Source organism: Thalassophryne amazonica, chromosome 10 (assembly GCF_902500255.1).
Source record: "Thalassophryne amazonica chromosome 10, fThaAma1.1, whole genome shotgun sequence".
NCBI lineage: Eukaryota > Metazoa > Chordata > Actinopteri > Batrachoidiformes > Batrachoididae > Thalassophryne > Thalassophryne amazonica.
In genome coordinates this window covers 48,975,353-48,982,872 of record NC_047112.1, presented here as the reverse complement: position 1 = coordinate 48,982,872, position 7,520 = coordinate 48,975,353, and positions in this window count along the sequence as shown.

Genomic DNA, 7,520 nt, shown 5'->3' with positions numbered 1-7,520 from the left:
ACCTAAACTCTGTAAGTGAGATAGAGTATCTCATCAATAGTTTTACATCCTCATTGAAGACAACTTTGGATGCTGTAGCTCCTCTGAAAAAGAGAGCTTTAAATCAGAAGTGCCTGACTCCGTGGTATAACTCACAAACTCGCAGCTTAAAGCAGATAACCTGTAAGTTGGAGAGGAAATGGCGTCTCACTAATTTAGAAGATCTTCACTTAGCCTGGAAAAAGAGTCTGTTGCTCTATAAAAAAGCCCTCCGTAAAGCTAGGACATCTTACTACTCATCACTAATTGAAGAAAATAAGAACAACCCCAGGTTTCTTTTCAGCACTGTAGCCAGGCTGACAAAGAGTCAGAGCTCTATTGAGCCAAGTATTCCTTTAACTTTAACTAGTAATGACTTCATGACTTTCTTTGCTAATAAAATTTTAACTATTAGAGAAAAAATTACTCATAACCATCCCAAAGACGTATCGTTATCTTTGGCTGCTTTCAGTGATGCCGGTATTTGGTTAGACTCTTTCTCTCCGATTGTTCTGTCTGAGTTATTTTCATTAGTTACTTCCTCCAAACCATCAACATGTCTATTAGACCCCATTCCTACCAGGCTGCTCAAGGAAGCCCTACCATTAATTAATGCTTCGATCTTAAATAAGATCAATCTATCTTTATTAGTTGGCTATGTACCACAGGCTTTTTAAGGTGGCAGTAATTAAACCATTACTTAAAAAGCCATCACTTGACCCAGCTATCTTAGCTAATTATAGGCCAATCTCCAACCTTCCTTTTCTCTCAAAAATTCTTGAAAGGGTAGTTGTAAAACAGCTAACTGATCATCTGCAGAGGAATGGTCTATTTGAAGAGTTTCAGTCAGGTTTTAGAATTCATCATAGTACAGAAACAGCATTAGTGAAGGTTACAAATGATCTTCTTATGGCCTCAGACAGTGGACTCATCTCTGTGCTTGTTCTGTTAGACCTCAGTGCTGCTTTTGATACTGTTGACCATAAAATTTTATTACAGAGATTAGAGCATGCCATAGGTATTAAAGGCACTGCGCTGCAGTGGTTTGAATCATATTTATCTAATAGATTACAATTTGTTCATGTAAATGGGGAATCTTCTTCACAGACTAAGGCTAATTATGGAGTTCCACAAGGTTCTGTGCTAGGACCAATTTTATTCACTTTATACATGTTTCCCTTAGGCAGTGTTATGTGTCGACGCGGGTTGAGAAGCGGACCTGCGTCAGACGGAACCCAGTGCTAAAAATAACCAGAAAGCGGTTCCAATAACAAAAACAATGTATTTATTTCACCACTGGTGCATAAGAAAGTGTAAGAACTGAAATAGCGTCCTTCTGGTGGAGTGAAGGCTGGCACGCTCTCCAGCGCCCAAAAGGATCGAAGCCCGGCGCTCCTGGACCCACTACCACCGCCAAACACCCCCCAGGTGGACACGACAAACCGACTCTCTGCGAAGCATAGAAGAGGTGAGGTAAGTCAGCAGTTACAACTAATATCCTTCAAAAGACACACACTATCAGCAACACATGCAGGTCTGTATTTTAAGCTTTATGCAAATGAGCAGCTTCTCACAACAGGTGGAGGACCACTTGTCCGCATGCCACAGCAGTGAGAAGCAAGCTGCACAATCCTCATCACAATTCAAGTATACTGCGTAACAAAATACCAAGTTACTATCAACAATTAGTCAAACACTTAATCACCTTTGATGTGTGCTGACAGCATGTGTCCCTCACCCTTCCCTGCTTCACGGGCTCGATGTGTCAAACCCAGGCGCGGTCCTCAGCGTCTCACAAACGAACATCACAAGGTCGAGTTCCCGGCAGTTCTGCTTGAATCACACATGACTTAAATGCAGAACGCCATCCAATTATCTGCTTCAGCTGAAAGTCTTTAAGGTTGCATGTGAGCACCATTCACAGGTGCTGCACATGATGTTGATGAGGGTGAAGGATTCTTCAGCCAGCACCTTCTCCACAGACAAATCAGTTCTCATGCCACCTGGAGAGCAAAGAAAAGAAAAGAACACCAAAATATCCAGCCACACCCCCCAACACACAACAGTACCCCCCCTTTAACGGGAAGCCTCCCGGCGACCGAACAGACCAGGCACGAGAGGGCGCTGCCGCCACGGACACAGCCGGGAGTGACAGCTGTTACTCATTACTTTCTGACAGCTGTCACTCATTCTTCATCATCTCACTCCATAAAACCCAGACGTCATCTCCACCTCATCGCCGAGATATCGTACTTCATTGAAGGTAATATCCTCAGCCGTTTTGTGTTACAATATATCTGTATATTGTGAGTGTTTGCAGGAGTACCGGTTCCTCTTTCTGTGGAAGCTGAGTGAGTGCAGGACGGCACTCTTTTCCCCTGAGGAATCACTGCAGTACTCATCACATATTGAGTGAGAGGTGGAGGTGGCATTCCCACCGTTGTTGTTACTGGGTGTACACACACCCACACTTGACTGTCTTTGTTCTCGCCAGCAGTACCAGATCCGACAGTCGGAGACGGTGATCACCTGGGAATTCGGGACTTGGCGGCTCCAGTATTCACCAGGTTCGGTGGTGGCGGAAATCGTGTGGTTCCGGCCCTTCTCAGGACAGACGTCTTCTATCCTCGAGCCTGCCCACACGTCACCTTTGTACTTTGACTGTAATCATATTCTGAGATTGTCTGTATATTCGTTGTGCACATTTCACAACATTAAATTGTTACTTTTTGGCTCATCTATTGACCGTTCATTTGCGCCCCTGTTGTGGGTCCGTGTCACTACACTTTCACAACAGGCAGTATTATTAGATGGCATTGCTTAAATTTTCATTGTTACGCAGATGATACCCAGCTTAATATCTATCCATGAAGCCAGAGGACACACACCAATTAGCTAAACTGCAGGATTGTCTTACAGACATAAAGACATGGATGACCTCTAATTTCCTGCTTTTAAACTCAGATAAAACTGAAGTTATTGTACGTAGCCCCACAAATCTTAGAAACATGGTGTCTAACCAGATCCTAACCCGGAATGGTATTACCCTCACCTCTAGTAATACTGTGAGAAATGTTCGAGTCATTTTTGATCAGGATATGTCATTCAATGCGCATATTAAACAAATATGTAGGACTGCTTTTTTGCATTTGCGCAATATCTCTAAAATTAGAAAGGTCTTGTCTCAGAGTGATGCTGAAAAACTAATTCATGCATTTATTTCCTCTAGGCTGGACTATTGTAATTCATTATTATCAGGTTGTCCTAAAAGTTCCCTGAAAAGCCTTCAGTTAATTCAAAATGCTGCAGCTAGAGTACTGACAGGGACTAGAAGGAGAGAGCATATCTCACCCATATTGGCCTCTCTTCATTGGCTTCCTGTTAATTCTAGAATAGAATTTAAAATTCTTCTTCTTACTTATAAGGTTTTGAATAATCAGGTCCCATCTTATCTTAGGGACCTGATAGTACCATATCACCCCAATATAGTGCTTCGCTCTCAGACTGCAGGCTTACTTGTAGTTCCTAGGGTTTTTAAGAGTAGAATGGGAGGCAGAGCCTTCAGCTTTCAGGCTCCTCTCCTGTGGAACCAGCTCCCAATTCAGATCAGGGAGACAGACACCCTCTCTGCTTTTAAGATTAGGCTTAAAACTTTCCTTTTTGCTAAAGCTTATAGTTAGGACTGGATCAGGTGACCCTGAACCATCCCTTAGTTATGCTGCTATAGACTTAGACTGCTGGGGGGTTCCCATGATGCACTGAGTGTTTCTTTCTCTTTTGCTCTGTATGCACCACTCTGCATTTAATCATTAGTGATTGATCTCTGCTCCCCTCCACAGCATGTCTTTTTCCTGGTTCTCTCCCTCAGCCCCAACCAGTCCCAGCAGAAGACTGCCCCTCCCTGAGCCTGGTTCTGCTGGAGGTTTCTTCCTGTTAAAAGGGAGTTTTTCCTTCCCACTGTTGCCAAGTGCTTGCTCACAGGGGGTCGTTTTGACCGTTGGGATTTTTCCGTAATTATTGTATGGCCTTGCCTTACAATATAAAGCGCCTTGGGGCAACTGTTTGTTGTGATTTGGAGCTATATAAATAAAATTGATTTGATTTGATTTGATAATGCATCTTGCCATAGAGCAAAAACTGTGAAAACATTCCTTGCAAAAAGACACATAGGGTCAATGTCATGGCCTGCAAATAGTCCGGATCTTAATCCAACTGAAAATCTTTGGTGGAAGTTGAAGAAAATGGTCCATGACAAGGCTCCAACCTGCAAAGCTGATCTGGCAACAGCAATCAGAAAAGTTGGAGCCAGATTGATGAAGAGTACTGTTTGTCACTCATTAAGTCCATGCCTCAGAGACTGCAAGCTGTTATAAAAGCCAGAGGTGGTGCAACAAAATACTAGTGATGTGTTGGAGCGTTCTTTTGTTTTTCATGATTCCATAATTTTTTCCTCAGAATTGAGTGATTCCATATTTTTTTCCCTCTGCTTGGTCTAAAAAAGTAACCGTTAATGACTGCCAGAATTTTTTTTTCCTGATTTCTTATAGTGTTTCTTAAAGCCAGAAAGTTGCCATTTGAAATGACTTTAGTTTTGTGTCATGTCTGTGATCTGATTTTTTTCTACAAAATTAAACAACTGAATGAACATCCTCCGAGGCTGGTGATTCCATAATTTTTGCCAGGGGTTGTAGCATTGACACTATTGAAAATTTAAACAATAAAAAATTCCCCAAAGTTTTTCATAATGACATTTTTCCAAACTGAATGTTGTCGTATCCAGCAGGAGACCACTGTGTGCACTGAATTTGGTGACACCACACCTGAATTTATTGAATATTTTTCAGGTGTCTTGTTTTTGCACTTTGTAGACGGTCCCTGCGCTTCTATTTCTCCGCTGTCTGCTCGTTCAGATCAATATTATTTTTCCAGCTCAGACAGTGGTGTAGTGTACATTTTTGAAGTGGGTTGACTGTGTTTATTGCCCGTCATCAAACCCGTGCATTGCACCCCCGGTTATTAACATTTTTAACACCATAACAACAAATAGATCTATACTTTCCATCTGATCATTTATATTCTATATTTGCCACTATAAATGTGAGAAATGTGTCAGAATGTAAGTAAGTAATTTGCACCAATTGCAAAATACAGTATACAACAGTAAATCTAAAAGAGTGATTAAAAAATACAAAGATCAAATACATTTATTTTTTGGCATCTGAAAACCTAATTTAACAAAGAAATTTAATCAGGTAATAAACCAGGAATAAACTGTTGTGAAAGTGTAGTGACACGGACCCACAACAGGGGGCGCAAATGAACGGCCAACAGATGAGCCAAAAAGTAACAATTTAATGTTGTGAAATGTGCACAAAGAATATACAGACAATCTCAGAATATAATTACAGTCAATCCACAAAGGTGACGTGTGGGCAGGCTCGAGGATAGAAGACGTCTGTCCTGAGAAGAGCCGGAACCACACGATTTCCGCCGCCACAGAACCTGGTGAATACTGGAGCCGCCAAGTCCCGAATTCCCAGGTGATCACCGTCCCCGACTGTCGGATCTGGTACTGCTGGCGAGAATAAAGACAGTCAAGTGTGGGTGTGTGTACACCCCGTAACAACAACGGTGGGAATGCCACCTCCACCTCTCACTCAAACACTGCTGAGTACTGTAGATTCCTCAGGGGAAAAGAGTGCCTTCAGTGCTCTCACAGCTTCCACCGACGGAGGAACTGGTACTCCTGCAAACACTCACAATATACAAATATTGCAATTACAGAACGGCTGAGGATATTACCTCCAATGAAGTATGATATCTCGGCGATGAGGTGGAGATGACGTCTGGGTTTCATGGAGTGAGATGATGAAGAATGAGTGACAGCTGTCAGGAAGTAATGAGTAACAGCTGTCACTCCCGGCTGTGTCCGTGGCGGCAGCGCCCTCTCGTGCCTGAAGCCCGCACTTCAGGCAGGGCGCCCTCTGGTGGTGGGCCAGCAGTACCTCCTCTTCTGGCGGCCCACACAACAATAAACAATGTTTAAATCCAGCCAAAAGTATCATATGCAAGCTACTGTGTATTGTTTAACAGTAAATAAGACAACTTTAAGTCACAGTCACTCAAAAAAAAAAGTGACTGTGACTCCTTGTTATTAAGAAAGAAAAGTTCTCTTAACAATAATAAGGAGCAGATTATTGCCTCCAACTAAGTATATTGCAAGAGTTCAATTTTCCTCCCTCTATTTAGTATCAGATATGAGCCTGTACTGTCAAATTCAGCAGCTGCAAGATTCACCCTTCATATAATCTGCATGGCCCCACGTTGTTTGTGGACAGTTTAGACGCATAAACAAAAACAAAACAGAACACACCGGTCTACATGAGCATGCACTGGCTGCAGAGCCTCACACCTCCTACCACAATCTCTGATAAAATTGACAGTCCATCACCAGGTCCAGACGGGGAACTGGAACCTGTAGGCTTTGTGGTCCATAAGGAAACCTACTCAGTATAAACAAGCTAGTATTAGTATACGTTAAGTTCCATTAAAACAACAGCTAGGCTGAAGGACAGAAGCTAGCTCTCAGAATATTCACATACAATGAAAATATGGTAGATGCTTTACTTTGCAGAAACCTTTTCAACCCATGACAAAAACATTGTAGGCCAAATCAGTGGCACAAAAGTATAGTATGAAGACAACCATGCAGCTAATACCAGAGATTATGCCACTTACCAATTCCAGTCATTTTAAAACTACACTATCCAACAGCCAACGGGACTCAAGCTCAAGAGACATCTGTAGATTACCGGCAAAACTCTATTATTTTTTAAAAAGCTGTTTCATTTTATATTTTAACAATAAATGAACGGATCATTAAAAATGTCCACGAATCAAAGTCAAAAGACATCTGCACAGGTAGAAGCTCTCCACTTATTGTGCTCAAATTCATATTTTAGAAATGACTCTGTCCTGATAACAACATTAAAGGCAATTACATATTTTGTCAAAATTACAAGTTGAAATGAGCATTAAAAAAAATTCAAGAGGTTTATGTCACAGAAATCCAACTTTACAATCACTGCAGTCATTGTTAAATTATTTCCTGTTGCATTTATAATAAACATTTGTATTTATTTACAGTGTCTGTTTTTCTGGTTGAAATGAGATATAAATAATCTACTAGACTTAAAAAAAAATTTAATACAGCCGGCATACGCAGGCTAAATCGTCAAGGTGTGACAGGGCTATAAGACAGTGAAGAATATCAGCTTTTGTGAGGTGGAGATCGAGGGCATTGTGTGTGGGGTACATAAATGGGGTGAAAAATATAAAAATGCATAAAATAATTGTGCCACTAGGTGGCAACAATCTGTCCACCTGTGGGATTGAAGTCCATCATTGGTACCAATAACTTACGTTGTCATGTTGTTTCTTAATTTAGATAGCAAAATCACTTATGGACATAATTTTAACAAATTGTAAGAAACTTTAATATG